The sequence below is a fragment of the Puma concolor genome, chromosome A1, assembly GCF_028749965.1.
Source record: "Puma concolor isolate L17-30 chromosome A1, mPumCon1.1.hap2, whole genome shotgun sequence".
Taxonomy (NCBI): domain Eukaryota; kingdom Metazoa; phylum Chordata; class Mammalia; order Carnivora; family Felidae; genus Puma; species Puma concolor.
Genome location: NC_141667.1, coordinates 85,840,173 through 85,856,921, shown reverse-complemented (window position 1 = coordinate 85,856,921; position 16,749 = coordinate 85,840,173). Strand labels below are relative to the sequence as shown.

The following is a 16,749-nucleotide window of genomic DNA, read 5'->3' as shown; positions in this document are numbered from 1 at the left end:
TGGAGACAAGTCACAGCTAGCATTTACTTTTAACAAGCATTTACTTTTAGTGTGTTCCTTAAAATATAGCTGTGATTAAATTTTAACGTGTTACTTGAAACTTCTCTACAGGTTGGGGTGCCTGGGTGGCTCAGCCAGTTAAGCTTTCAACTTTGGTTCAGGTCATGATCTGACACTTCATGGGTTCGAGCCCCGTATCAGGCTCTGTGCTGACAGCTTAGTGCCTGGAACCTGCTTCGGATTCTGTGTCTCCCTCATTCTCTCTCCCTCCCCTGCTCACTCTCTATCTCTCTCTCAAAATAAATAAACATCAAAAAAATTAAAAGGAAACAACTTCTCTACAGGTTGAGAATATACAAAATGGAAACTGCCTCAAAATGGAACTGATTCTGGGGCATCTGAATGGCTCAGTCAGTTAAGCGTCCAACCTCAGCTCAGATCATGATCTCATATATTTTGATCAGATTTCTTGGTCTATACGGTAAGAGAGTAAACCCTGTCCCTGTTATTGCATCATAGCGGTAGAAGAAGTCCCTGATTTATTTCTGCATTTGTTTTACTTTAAAAAAAGGAAAGAAACTATATTCACAAAGAATTGTAGTTATAAAAATGATGATTTTAATGACTCACCTGAAATTTATAGGATTTTCTTAATTTAAATGATCAAGAACTTTTACATTATTTCTAGTCGATCAATGGTTTTAGTTAAATCACTAAAATATCTAGCTGCTCACATGTTTTCCTAAAAATATCTAAAAATATCACTGAAATATCTAACTGCTCACGTTTTCCAAAATAAGCAAAGTTTACAATACAGTATGTAAATCATAATATTCTCATAATATGGCATATCACTTTTCACTTGCTATTGTACAAATTTTGCTGATTCTATGATGTGAGAATATGCCAAGCTAATCTTTCTGGCATTTAATTGCTGCTGGTTAATATGTGCAGTAGTAGAATATTTACTTTAAAATTTTATTTTATGTTTTTATTTTTACTTTTGAATTTATTTTGAGAGAGAGAGAGAGAGCGAGAGAAAGAAAGAAAGAAAGAAAGAAAGAAAGAAAGAAAGAAAGAAAAAGAAAGAAAGAAAGAAAGAAAGAAAGAAAGAAAGAAAGAAAGAAAGAAAGAAAGAAAGAAAGAAAGAAAAGCTGTCAGCACAGAGCCGGACAGGGGTCTCGATCTCAGGAACTGTGAGATCATGACCTATGATGATATCAAGATTTGGACACTTAAGTGACTAAACCGCCCAGGAGTCGCTACTTTTAAATTATTAATGAGTGATATGCATACATCTAAATTAAGAAATGAAAGATGGAGGAAGAGGAGAAGGAAGAGAGAAAGGAGGATTTGTTGGAAAATAAGGTAGAATATTGACAAAATTAAAAGTTCAGAGTGCAAAATTCTCAATCAGTAGTGAATAAGGGCTTCAAATGTATCCTTAAAGTAGCTAAGGAGGTTTATCCAGAGTTCCGAATTATATTTGCAACACAGTTGCAACCTTAAAGATATTCAATAATTTTTCTACCTTTTTTAAATGTTTATTTTTGAGAGAGAGAGAGAGAAAGTGAGTGAGGGAGACACAGGGAGAAAGGGAAACACAGAATCTGAAGCAGGCTCCAGACTGAGCTGTCAGCACAAAGCCCCACGCGGGCTCGAACTCACAAACCGTGAGATCTGTGAGATCATGACCCGAGCTGAAGTCGGACGCTTAACCGACTGAGCCACCCAGGTACCCCAATAATTTTTCTACTTAGATATTTTTATTGATATTATTTTAATAGTTAAAAAATCTACAAACACAAAAAAATTCAACTCAAAAAGAATTTGAAAATGGTTAGTATAGTACAGAAGGGTCATAGAAAGAAGCAGTAAAAAATTAGAAGAAAAAGATGAGCCATCTTTTTCTGGAAGACCTGGAAGACCAGGATGGGAAGTTTAGACTTTATTCTCTAAGGCAGTGATCTTTAAAAAATGAGGTATGGGGGCACCTGGGTGGCACAGTCGGTTAAGCATCCTACTTCAGCCAGGTCACGATCTTGCGGTCTGTGAGTTCGAGCCCCGCGTCAGGCTCTTGGCTGATGGCTCAGAGCCTGGAGCCTGTTTCCGATTCTGTGTCTCCCTCTCTCTCTGCCCCTCCCCCGTTCATGCTCTGTCTCTCTCTGTCCCAAAAATAAATAAATGTTGAAAAAAAATTTTTTTTAAAAATAAAAAATGAGGTATGTCCCATTTGTAAATGAGGAATCAGTGAATAAGCAAATATAAGAACAGACTTTTTAAAATGTCTATTTTCCTAAACATAAAAATAATATGATAGACAAAACTTGCAATATAGTGCACATATCCAGCAGCTATATGTGTATAATTTGGAAGTAAATATACATATGGATGTATGTTCAATTTTTTTTTTTTTTCTAGCCACAAATGCATGATTAAAAACTCCGGAGGTGGTTGTTCTAAGCAAATGGAGCAGAGGAGAATGAAACTTCTTGAGCAACGAAGTAACAGGATCAAAGCAGTGATTTATGAAGACTATTCCAGTGTCTATGTATAGAATTGTCCCAAGTATCACTACCCAAGAAAACAGAATGGTTCAATCTTTGGGAGTCATTTTTCAACACACCCAGATTGTTAGAACCTCTCTCCCCTTCACTGCTGTAAAAGGATGATTTCATACAAAGTGGATATGTGGGATCATTTTAAAGAGTACAACTTTGGAATATTACTTCATTAGTACAAAATTCATTAGTACAAAAGAATAGACATTTTCTCCCTTTATGCAGGCATTGGAATTCAGGCCCTGAGAACTGCAGAGTGTAATCACACATTGGCCTGTGCAGTAAACCACTCACTACGTCTTGTGCTTCATCTTGGTTGGGGAAAAGAGTGGCAGAATTCTCCCATTGCCTGAGAAGGCTGCCTAAGGGCATGGTTTTATACAAATTTAGCCAGCTTTCCCTTTTGGAAGGAGGTCCAGCCTCCTTTAGGTCACTATACGGTCTAAGCTAGTCTCTGTGCAAAAGAAAGAGTTGTGTGGGTGTGTGTGAATTAAAGTTTCTTTGGCAAAGGAGAGTGAGAAGAGCCTGGTATTTAATCTTAACAATGAGCAAGCTTGAGAATATCTTTAAAAATCAAGAACAGGCTACACAGGGAGTAAATTGGTATTTTAACGCTGCTAAAAGGCATGAATGCAAATACAAAGAGCACAAATGAAAGTTATCTGCTGTCTTTTAGACGCTGGCTCCAAATAAGATATCCTATTTTAGGACTATACTATAAAATTAACAATGATGAAATGTGTACTGTCATTTAGGTTTAAACATGTATGTATTACTTGAAGAACTATGAAAAAGTTTCATTAAAAATAAGAATTAAAAATGGGGCACCTGGGTGGCACAGTCGGTTAAGCGTCCGACTTCAGCCAGGTCACGATCTCGCGGTCCGTGAGTTCGAGCCCCGCATCGGGCTCTGGGCTGATGGCTCAGAGCCTGCAGCCTGCTTCAGATTCTGTGTCTCCCTCTCTCTCTGCCCCTCCCCCGTTCATGCTCTGTCTCTCTCTGTCCCACAAATAAATAAACGTTGAAAAAAAAAAATGTATATAAGACAAATGGTTCTCACTCTCTGGACCTGTGCTACTCAACAGAGTGACCACTAGCCATAGGTGGCTATTTAAAATTTATATGAAGTAAAATGACATAAAATTAGAAATTTAGTTTTTCCAGAACACCAGCCATATTTCAAGTGTGGTCAGGTGCTACAGTTTTAGATTGCTCCTCATCACAGCATTGGGATAGGCTAATTTTTCTATAAAATAAATCCAAATAACTTAAGAAATTATAACAAAATAGTTAAAATATTATTACTATTTGCATTTGCGTGTAGTGTACAAAACATGGTAACTACTTAATTTTCAAAAAAGACTACTGAAATCCTTTTTATCTTAGAGATGCTGAAATGACACCATTTTGATAGGCGTTTCACCTGACAATTGAGCTGTAGATAGTAACAACTTCGTGTCATCCCCATGATTAATTCACAACGCACCCCACTTGCAATAATGGAATTGCTACAATGCTCTGTTATCATTCCCTCAATTAAACATGGGAAAATACATGGCACAAGTATAAAAATTAATATTCATTTGGCAATCTATCAAATGAGCTCATATTCATTTTGAATTTCTCAATTACGACTGTAAACCCTTGCCTTATTCAGACGCATATTAACAGAATTTTTCAAACAGAAGTATAAAGTGAATCTTTTAAAACCTATCTGTAGTAACTTTGATAAGTAATCATTATAATTAGTGCTTTTGGTGGAGATTTTATTGAAGGAGTTCAGTTTGCTTCTGATTAAAAAGCCTGTCTAAAATAGTTCATATTAATCAAAGTTTAAACATAAGAAATCTAACTTAGGACCAAAAAGAACACAATTTGATTTAGCAAAGAGATATTGAGTGATTTGGCCTAATGGACTTTAGGTATTATCTTACTAGGTATTTTAGCCTTAGTGAATTTAGATATTATTTAATCCAACCACCAAATTTTACAGATGAAGTGATTAAAATGCAAATACATATATGCAAATATGTGTATATTTATATAATTTATATTTATATAGGTATATAATTTATAATTTATATATATATATAAATTAAATGGCAGGCCCAAAACAGACCCCAGTTTTCCAGAATACCAAGGCAAGGGCAAGGCTCTTTGCTTTTTGTTCTCTTGTCAGAAAAGCTGAAAAAAAGGTGACATTAGCTTAGCAAAAGCAAATAGAATCCGATGCCTTGACTTATTAACCATTTGAATAAGGAACATGGTAACTTCCAAGGTTACACATAATTCTTATCTGACATTCATGAGAATAAGAATAAATGTCCACTAAACTGCACATAAATCATCATAAAATAACTCTCTTAGACATTAACAATTAGAGTGGTAGTCAAAATGAAAACGATAAATCCAAACTCTTGACTTAGCATACAAGACCTTGAACAATCTGAATCCAGCCTAAATTATATTGCTTACGTAGACAGCAACACTGCTTTAGTCAGTAACACTCAAGCCAAAGCACATTTACTACAGTTGCCTACGATGTGTCTGGAATTGTTCCAGACATTAAGGATGGTCCCAATGAGGTGTTACTGCTGTCTTCAAAGAAGTGAGCAAGATGGAGTAACAAATCTTTCTCATTTCCTTGAGGCTATCAATTTTGTACTAAGAGAAAATAAACAACTATCAAAGGTAATGAAGGCCATGACAAACATCACTGCTATTGAAATAATGTCAGATGGGATCAGCTGAGGCATTAAAGAGATAATCCACGATCTGAATTTTCTTTTTAATATAATTTATTATCAAATTTGTTTCCATACAACACCCAGTGCTCATTCCAACAAGTGCCATCTTAAATGATGAATAAGCATTAGCTGCTTGAAGAAGCCCAAGGAAGCCCTTGGAAGACTGGCCAGCCCGAATCTCTCTTGAGGCTTAGAGCAATTTATCTAATTGCCTCCTCCACATTTCTTAGATGTTCCGCAGTTTCTTTAAACTTAACATACTACCACTGAACTGTTGAATTCCCGTCTCACTGAAATCAGTCTCTCCTTGCTACTGTCTGGGACCAGCTAGACAACAGGGGTTTTCCTTGACTCTTTCTCTCACACATTGTACTTCCGTTCAGCCACTGAATACTTCCAATTCAACCTCCCAAAGAGCTTTCAGATCCATTCTTTTGGTCCCTCTGCTCACTTTCACTAATCTTATTCATGTTCCTATCATCTTTCATTTGGAAGACTGCAATTACTTGCTAGTAGGTCTGTCCTCCTATTATGTTACCAATCTCCCATCCACTTTATGAAAAAAAAAAAAATGGCATTTTAAAAGGCAAATGTGACCATGTCACCTTCTAGCTTAAAGTTGTTTTGAAAGTCCTTCACTGCCCTGAATGATATCTCAGAGCCCTGATCTGAGAGCTCACACCTCATTTCAGGAACACCCTTTACTATACAGCAATTAGAAACTTCTTTCAGTTTTTTTCACCCCATTAAGTTCTAAACGCCTCTGAGGTCTCTACATATGTTAGTCCCTAAGCCTGAAATCCTGCCATCACTTTTTTTTATTTAATGGAAGACTCCTATTCAACTCTAAGGATTCTTCTTTTTTAAAAATGTTTATTTAGTTTTGAGAGAGAGAGAGAGAGAATGGGCAGAGGATGGGCAGAAAGAGGGGGACAGAGGATATGAAGTGGTTCTGCTCTGACAGCATGAGCCCTCTATGGGGCTCAAATTTACAAACCAGGAATTGTGAGATCATGACCTGAGCTGAAGTCAGATGCTCAAGCAACTGAGCCACCCCAGCACCCCTCTCAGGATTCATCTTAAATTTCACCTCCACCAGTAAGTACCCCCAAACCCTCCCCTCCCTGTCTAGGTAAATAGTCTATCTCTGTGCTCCTTCTGTTTTCTTTACTTCCTTTGTATAGCATTCATCCCATATTCTGAATTTACTAAGAGTAGTGAAGCAGGACCCACTTTATCTTGTATTCTGCTGTATCCTCTGTGCCTAGCACATGGAATAGGCTAATTATTCAGTGGAAATTGTAATTTCTGTGGCACATGTTTTTTGATCTGTAAAATGAATGTTAGTATAATAGATTATACTTGAGGACTCGATTTTAAACTTCTCAGATGCTATGATAGAGATTATGGCTATTTTAGGCTCATAAGTTTGAAGGGACACCTCCCAGCTTTCTACTGCACTGTCTCTTTTAGACCTTTGACTGTGAACTCACTGTGGTCAGTGTTCATTTCTTATTCACCTCCATACTGCCAGACCCTTCCACTCATAGGTACTCAGTCTTTGGCATAGGAATAAATATTAAACATATAAAGTAGGAAATACAGTATTTTCCAAAAATCTATCTTTTTAAATTTCTCAAGATTATCATTACCTTTAAGAGAAAACTTGAATGCATTGTGAAATACCAGATTCAGGAATACTGCAAATTTAGCAATTTTTAAAATAATCTTTTAAAGCATGTGGTATGGGCACATACAAATCTCACTAACCTCATCTTTCTTCTATCATTTCAAACACAGAAAGCCTTCAATTTTTTTTATTACGTTTCTTTATTTTTGAGAGTCAGAGAGAGACGGAGCGTGAGAGGGGGAGGGGCAGAGAGAGTGGGAGACACAGAATCCAAAGCAGGCTCCAGGCTCTGAGCCGTCAGCACAGAGCCCAACGCTGGGCTTGAACCCACGAACCGTGAGATCATGATCTGAGCGGAAGTTGGGCGCTTAACCGACTGAGCCACCCAGGCGCCCCACACAGAAAGCCTTCAAATCTCAGAAGACACATTTTTCTGAGTATAGCACAGTCCATGTTTTATACTTTCATTTGAGTAGAAAGGAAATGGGACTATTCAGTAGACAGTAAATGGTGGATGGAGTCTGACTACTCCCAGCTACCCTCCACCATCAACTCTTACTCAGTAAGTAGACTGAATCTCCTGCTGCTGCAAAACTTAGGAAGCAAATAGATGCATTAGTAGGATGAAGGCCCACACCTGCATATATTCAGAGCCACTTTGGTGCAAGGAAAAAACAATCATTTTGGAGAATAAACCAAATGACCTGTTAATTGGGTGTTCTAAAAGGTTAGACAGTGGGTGAAACTGAGGGTTGGTTACACCAAGAGATAAGAAAAAAAAACATTATGACAAATATCACCTGGACCAGGAGGGAGGAAGTAACAATGAGGAAGGAAAATTATTTTTTTCTGCTTAACAGCAGAAAATATATACACTTAATGGTGTGTATCCTGCATATGCGAAAGTATCTAATATACACAGATGCTTTTTATGAATACCACCAATCATACCTATTCCCCTGGATTCAACTATTTGTTCACTCCACAATTGTTTTTGTAGGTAGTTGGCTAGTCTAACTACTTAAGTTACATTCTGCTAAAAGAAAACATAGCATAAATGACATAATGTTATAGACTGACAATAATCCAGAATATATCATTTCTCTCCCTAGACATCTTCAAAGTTCTTTCTCTGTATGTGGAAGAGAAATCCTACCTGCATCTCTTAGGCTGTGCTATCAACTAGCAGTCGCACTTGGGAGAATCACATAACTTCCTTAGATCCCATATGTAAAATGAGGCATTTCATTATTTCACTTATAAAGTTCTATGTGCACACACCTAATAAATTTATCATGCCCATACGATATGATGAGTTCGTGATAGAGATGTGAAATAAGCTTCATACATCCTGACATGTTTATAGTATCAACCTTTAAGTACATGTATGTAGATTTATTTTTTCTTGTAGCAACAGTACGGAATCCATGCCTTTAAAATGAAGAGGTTCCTGTATTCCTTACATATTTAAAGTCAACAAATAAAACTAATGAACTGGTAACTGTATTCAGAGCAAAATTAAAATAAACATGAAAAATGTAAGGGATTGTTGACATATCTCTTCCCTTGTCAAACATATCAATCTTCACACAGGCCTGATGAAAAACTTGAATATTTTTTCCCTTTACATTGTTTTCTTTGTATTTATTTTGAGAGAGAGAGAGAGAGAGAGAGCACGCAAGAGAGAAAGTGAGCATGAAAATAAGCAGGGGGAGGGGCAGAGAGAGAATCCCAAGCAGGCTCAATGCTGTCAACGCAGAGCCCAATGCAGGGCTGGTCTCAGGAACCTATTCGTGTGCCATCATGACCCGAGTCAAAAGCCAAAATCAAGAGTGGGACGCTTAAGCGACTGAGCCATCCAGGCACCCCTCCCTTTACATTGTTTAGGACCATTAGTCCCAACTAACACAATACCATGCTTTTAACTATTTGTTAAATTTATCAATATCTTAATGGCAAGATAAATTACTTTTACCATAACAATAGCTATTTCTATATTCTTTCTCTTTCAAAATCTCTCAAACCACATTTTCAAAACATGATGTCTAAAAAGAAACTTATAAAGGTGTTTGCTGTTTTACTGATCAAACTTTAAGGATCTATGCCATCGGCATTTCTCAGAGTATGAACGCAAGTTTTTAATTTCTTGTTAATCCTTGCTATTTTTTTCTGCACTAGGAATGGGTTGAATGTGTACTTGTAGTGTTACTTACACTCTTTTTTTTTTAATTTATTTATTTTGAAAGAGAGAGAGAGGGAGAGAGAGAGAGAGAGAGAGGGAGAATCAGTGGGGGAGAGGCATAGAGAGAGGGGACAGAGGATCTGAAGTGAGCTCTGTGTCCACAGCCATGAACCTGATTAGGACTCGAACTCACAAATTGTGAGATCATGACCTGAGCTAAAGTCGGAAGCTTAACCAACTGAGCCACTCAGGTGCCCTGATAGAATCTGTCTTTGAATTGCTCATTTACTCTGATTTGTATTTGATTCTAAGATGCCAAGATGTTAAATACAACATTAATTTATTAATGGCATTTCTGGAGAATAGAGGCACTACTCTCTAAGACAAGTATGTACATTGACCCCAGCACTCAAATTTATCATATATGAAAATATAGAAGAAAAAAAGTGTGAGATAGAAAAAAGGAAATATATATATATTTATCAATATATATGCATATAAAATATTCTCCTCTGTATATTAATATGTACATAGATACACATTTCATTTACTCGCCTAAACACAATTTATTATTTTGGGATTGTAGAAACTGATGCTGAAGTAACCTAGGAAAAGTAGTACACAGTGTAAATTTAAGGAGAGAAAAATCTGTGTTCCAGATTTTAATCCCATTACTGCCATTTTTTTCCTAATCTGTGTGACCTTGGCAAGTTATTTATCTCATCTAGTTTCCCCACTTGTAAACTGAATATATTAATGCTCCATAAACATTGATATGAATTAATGCACAGAAAATACTTAGGACAAAGAATACCTTATGTAATTTCACATGTAAGTAACACAATTTGAAATGGGACCTTTTTGTCTTCCTGTTTTAGCTGAAACCTTTGAGATACTAAGTGTCAGCAGTTCTAAAACTACAAAGTGAAAACTCTAGATCACTTAAGTAGAACTTGCAAGGGAAGGGACTTACTTCTTGGCTGAGCTGACCAGTCACCTGCAACCCAAAAACAAGTGGAGAGGACATAAATCATCACTGCATATGAATGGGAGAGCTCCATCAAAGAGCTGTCCATTTGAAATGACTTTCAACTTCCCCCTCCAGAACAGAGGTGAGGCATCCCCTCCTTCATACAAGGAGATTTTCATTTGTGGTCCCGTGCAATATTTGGGGCTCAGGGCCTCAAGCTGGCCCCATGCTTTAAAAGAAAACAACACATACACTAATATATATAAATATAAATATATATATAATATATATATCATATATATTAATATATATATATTATATATATGATATATATAGGAGAAGTCTGGTTACTCACAGAAGGGGAGAGCAGAGAGAGAGCCAGGTAGCTTCAGAAGCTTTCTATATTCCCATTGAAGGTAAGCACAATGATGTGTGTTTCTAATGAACCAGAAATAAACAAATGGAACAAAGTAGACTGGGTGGCAGAAGATGCTAGCTGTATTTTACCTCCAGGAGGAGGGTACATGACTGTTTCTCATGGACCATAGTGAAGATTGTGGGACAAGGCTCAGAGCCAGTTCAAACCTCTATAAGAAGACTGTGGAGAAGCGAGGTGATCTCCCCTCTTTCAAAGTAAAATGAAAACTACTGAATTCCAAAGAGGGAGAGAAGGAGCCTAAGTGTCCTGCTAAAGGAAAATGTATTGCTTATGTCATAGGGAATACTGCACAGTTTCCAGTAGGTTCAAATGCACTCAAGGAAAGGAAGCAACATGAATCATCTAGCCCAGAAAGAAGCTGTCAACATTGGTCAGAGCCAGAGGTCATCAATGCTTCCTGACTGCCTGCACTTGCTCATGTACTGCTTCCCCACCCTCGACCTTAATGCCGCCTCTCCCACCACAGACTCTTGGGGCATGGGGTGGAATCTAGCCAAATGAGAAGATAAAGGCATAAAGTAACCAAACCTTCCAACCTTGCCACAGGCTACCAAATTGAAAGAGTCCTGGACTGGGAAAGAAAGATAGGCTTTTTGATATAAAGTTCGGAGGTTTTAAAGTTCACTCTCGTCTAAATCTGTGCTATTCAATACAGTAGCCATTAGCCACCTTACTATCAAATTTAAAATAACTAAAATTAGGGACACCTGGGTGACTCAGTCAGTTAAGCATCTGACTTCGGCTGAGGTCATGCCCTCGCAGTTCAGGAGTTCAAGCCCCGTGTGGGGCTCTGTGCTGACAGCTCAGAGCCTGGAGCCTGCTTTGAATTCTGTGTCTCCCTCTCTCCCTGCCTCTCCCCTGCTTGTGCTCTGTCTCTCTCAAAAATAAATAAACATTAAAAAATTTTAAAAAATAATTAAAATTAAACTATATTAAACATTCAGTTCATTATTCACACTAGCCATATTTCAAGCACTCAGTAACTACACATGACTCCTTTATTAGACATGCAAATACAGAACATTTCCATTAGCACTAATTACTAGTATTAATTACCCAACTGAGAATGTTTTCTTCTTTGTTACCAGAAGTCATCAGAAGACATACCAGAGTATAAGCAGATACATATTTCATAAATTAGGGATAAATGAGCAGAAATGGAGAAGAATAGTTGATCTTCTGATTGCTTTCTATGAGTTATAGCTCTTCAGCGTACCAGCTACACACACACACACACACACACACACACACACATAGACACATATGTTTATACACACACACACATATATGCAAAACTCTCTACCCTACTTAAAAGTATCCATCGTTATTTGCAATAATCAAAAACAAATGTAGTTCCTGTACATCTATCTAACTCCATATTCATTTTTTTTTCCTAGTTAGACAGTGATTTTATTGCGTGAGTACAAAGCCAAATTTCTGCAACCAAGGCAGAGGCTGTGGATGACTCACATTTCCAGTTGTGAGATAGACTCGCGTGGTCTTATAATATTGACCCAACCGGTAAATACGGCTCCTCATCAGAATCAATCGGAATTTAGCATCCTGATGTTTTCTGTTCCTCTCAAGAGGCTTTCGAACAGCAACAGGTTTGTTAGTCAAATGGTAGAGATCCTCAGGAAGATCAGGGGCAAGTCCCCCGGACTTAAGAATTCTCAACACGTTAGTGCCTGTCACAAAACGTACTTGTGCAACACGATGTGAGTCACACAGGATCACACCGATTTGTGAAGGAGTCAGGTCCTCCTTGCCCAGTTTGTAGATCTGCTGTCTCGCGTCGTCAGATGTGAACTCTAGCCAGGTGGGGACGCTGCAGCGGTAAGGCAGAGCCCAATGGGATAGGCCCCTTCTGGGAGCGTGCACGCGACTCACGATGGCAGGCAGTCAGGCAGTGGTTAAAAAAACAAACAAACCAAAAAAACTTTTTTTTTTTCTTAGAAAATTTCAGGTAGAGCGAGAGCCAGTAACGCATTTAAACCAAATAAAATGATGACATTCACAATGTTCTAAATCTTTGTTCCAAATTTTACAAACAATCCCCAAATAAAAATGATACTTAAATGTCAATATTATAAAAATATTGCTAGCGGATTGAAAATTTGAAAATTATTTGCCAGTCTATGCTCTCAAGCTTTTGTGAACTTGATTTGTCTTAAGTGTTATAATAATCTAAGCATTAACATGAATAATTCAGGTGCTTGAAAATCTTGGATCCTCATGACTTCTATCAATCATCACAGTTTTCTTTTTTGCCATGTGCATAATCTAGAGAGAAGGTGATTAGATTTAGCCTGCTTACCAACAGATTTGTTTTCTTTTCATCCACTACTTTACTAAGATGTAATGTGACATATCAAAAACATAAAATCATATGAAATACTTCATCGTAAACACCAAACTACAAAAAAAAAATTCTTTGCACATTACTCCATGGAGAAATAAGTGTAATTTTTCTGTTGAAAACATATGGCAAACTCACAAATAGTGCTTTTGCAGGTGTTTTAAATGGGAGTAATGTTGTTTATAAAATCTCCAGGAAAATGATAGCATGTGAGTGCCAGTGACGCTAGAACACTTCAAGTCTAATCCCTCCGTTAGCAAGTGTGGAAATTGAGACCCACGGTCCCTTGAGCAGCAGTCTAGGACGGGAACTAGAAATGTGTGGTTTAGAATAGGAAAAACGAAATTCATGCGCTGATCCCGGTATGTATTTGCTGGCAAATCTAGGCAAAGTCACCTAACTTCTCCAGGCTTTATAATCTTCCCACATAAAGTGAGAATAATCATAGAATACCGGCCTCTTAAATTTCTTACAAGAGACCGATTATGACTGTAACACATACAATTGATGTCAGCAATCATTTTTCTTCTCATTTGGTGTTTTAAGTTTTTCTAGGATCACCTGCTTAAAGTCTTGTGGCAAAGTGGATGAAATCATAAGCCATTCACCTTCCTCTGTGTGTCCTCAGCTCAGGGATGCCTCATAAGTTGGCAGCCAAGGGTCAGCCCTACCAGGCTATTTTTACCAAAGCAGACCTTTAGTGTCAGAGTACATAAGATTAAGGAGGTGTCCATTCGCGGCTACATTTGCTTCCAGACTCCTCTTTCACATTTGCCTGGCTGCCCTCAGAGCAAAAAAAAAAAAAAAAAAAAAAAATATCGTAGCCCTCACCCCAAGCCACCTCCATTTCCTTTCTCCAAATAAGTGATATATGTTTTTCAAAGGAAAAATTCATCTTATATATGATTGTTTTGTGTAGGACTTTGGATATAGACATACACTATGCTAGTCAAAGGTAACCTGGAGCCAAATCAATATAAATAGAATAAGAAAATGGAAGAATCAAAGAGTTAACCAAGAACCATTCACTAAAGTGCACAGACTGTACTGGGGAAATAAAATGAAGAAGAGAAGGTATTGGAGCTGTTCTAGATTTAGCCTCCTAAGTACATAATGAGTCCAGATATGCTTCAGGCAATCATCAGTAGACATGGCAAGGGGCACGGATTTGTCATACAAATGAGGATGTATCACCTGACCAAACACACAGAGGTGCAGTGTTTAAGGGCAGAAAACTCCAGAGTTGAAGCGGCAGCCAGTGTGCAAGCCCCATTGCCTGACACATCCTAGACAGTGTATGAACATCTGGCTGGCCTAAGTATCAGATTTGAGGAGAAGGACCCTGGTCCTAAGGCTCTAGGGTTTCTATACTGAATGACAGGGGGACCGCCAAGCTCTGCTTTTCCATAATCAGGAGCTGGAATCCAAGTTCTATAGTTGGTCTTTACTCTGTTGTTATGCTTCAGCACTGAGGTACAGATGTCCTCCAGGCCTTATGAATTTTAGTTCAAAAATTGTCGTTCCTGCTTTTCTTTTAATGGTCCTGATATTTAAGAATGAATGAACACTTTCCAAAACCCCAGACTACAAACCAAATGTAAAAGAAAGATAATTATTACACTTTTAAAAGTTATCAAATCCATTATCTACATCAAGTTGCCATCCAGATCATGGAAAAATAATTTCAATCCATCATTGGTTTTTCCCACTCCTGTTATGTTATGTTTAATTCTTGAGTGTAGTAGTGTCATTGTATCAGGGGGAAAGAATGACTTGGTCCTCAGAGTTATCACCTGTTTGGCCTCTGATGCAATCAACGTTCTTTTCTCTGGTCCTTGATCAGCAGTTTATCCATATGGCTACTATACAAGCCCTTGGCTGTAGAATTTTTCTAGCCAATATTTTTCACTCTGGATGTCAGTGGTTGAACTCATTTAGGAGCAAGGAAGGAGATGGGAAACAGGAAGCTTCTTTCCCATATGTCACAGGAGCTAAAGGAAACTCCAAAGTGTTTTGTATGGCCCATCCAACTAGATCTTTTGTGCAGGTATCTCTTATTTTCTTACACAACCAGGCTGTAGGGAATTCTGTTTTTTGTCTATATTGTGTATAAGTTCATGGCTTTTTCTAGGGCCTTTGACTTCCCTAAATCCTAATTAGAAGATTAAAAAAATATAATCCAGTAGTTTTGCCCTACAGGGCATTGTCAAGAGACACTTTTGAGTATCATCATTAGTGAGTAATGGCAGCCAGAAAGACGGGTCCAGGGATGCTGCTAAACATCCTAACATCCTTCAATGCATAGGACAGCCCCATAATAAAGTATTCATCAGCCAAATATATCAGTAGCATCCCTCTAGAGAAACCCTCATCTAATCTCAGGGGGTAGAAAAACCTAGTCCTGACATTACAAGTTGCATGTGCCTTGACACACTGTAGTCCAATTTTAAAGCTGGGCTTTGGAACTTAGAAAAGTTTGCTGTGGTTCAGCCAATGTAACTTTCATGAGCCAATTGATGCTGAAAGGACTAACCAAACACTGTTGGGAAATATTAAGGAAAATAAATGCATCCACCTTTATGGAAAAATATATTCCACCATGTTAGGAGCTCCAAACTGGTAGGTAAAGCATAGCACCAGAAAATAGGTGACCATTTTTACTTAAGAGCTTAGGTAGATAAGATTCATTCCAGAACAATAGGCTTCCTGCTAGACTCATTATACTCTGTAAAGGAAAAAGAGTAATAGAACTTACAGAAGAAGCCAAGACTTTAGGAGATATTATTTTTGGCATAAATGCATTTGCATTCCATAGTTAGTAGCAAAATTGGATGATTTCCACGTAAAAGGGCAATAAACTTACTGGTCTTCAAGGTAAGTCTTTACTACTAACCCTTAGAAAACTCAGTATAGGAAAATACATAAAGACTTGGAAGGCATATCCTACATGGTTGCATTATATTCCTTTGCGCTAACTTTACATACGAATGACTTGCTTCAAGAGTCTTGCCTCTTGGCATCTTGGGAGCCCCCCAACAATATTTTCCTCTAACTCATATGCTCTCTTCCAAGATCATCACTTTGATTTGACATCAGCACCAATGTGCCATACCTAAAAAAACTTCCACTTCTACCATCTGTCATCACTTCCTACCCTTTCATTTCACACAACATTATTGCAACAAATCAAGGTCTTCAAACTGACCTTGGCTCCACAATTCTCCACAATACTTCCTGTATCCAATTTACTAGCTTTGATTCCACAATTAATTTCTACAATTACTGGGTCTATTGCAACTATTCGCTCTTTTTATACTATGCTCATCTCAGTGTTGCTTTATTCCCCAAATTACCTTGATTACTCCTGCAGCCACCGATCACAGCTGAAAGAAAACCACGTCAGGTTGACTGTTTATATTTATGACCTTAGGCTCAGATGGAAACTAAGACTCATCTAGATATTCTATTGTGTTTTCTTTAAATATTTATTTTCCACTTTCCATGGTGAGTATTTCATATCTTCTATGTTTCATACCCATATTTCCATCTCACTCTCCCTCGCTCTGATGGCCTTGGCTCAAACTTCATTGAAAACACCAAAAACCTATCTTGCTGTAAACAAGCATATTCCCTATGCTCTTTATTTCCATGACTTATTCTTCCCACAACTAGAAGTCTATATCTCCCCCTTCCTCACACCTATTTTGTCCAGCCATTTCCTGCTCCCTCCCCACCTGGCAACCATCAGTTGGTTCTCTGTATTTATAGGACTGACTCTACTTTTTTCATTTGTTTTATTTTTTAGATTCCACATATGAATGAAATTGTATTGTATCTGTATTTCTCTCCATTTGATTTATC

At 37.7% G+C, this 16,749-nt stretch overlaps 1 long non-coding RNA gene and 1 pseudogene across 2 annotated transcripts in view; both read right to left on the bottom strand.

Annotated features, from left to right (window-relative positions):
• The window catches only part of LOC147584280 (uncharacterized), a 124,610-nt gene that overhangs the window by 39,602 nt on the left and 68,259 nt on the right, over positions 1 to 16,749 (bottom strand). The gene's annotated exons all lie outside the window — the stretch shown is intronic.
• LOC112860560 (small ribosomal subunit protein uS15 pseudogene) lies at positions 11,923 to 12,932 on the bottom strand (annotated as a pseudogene).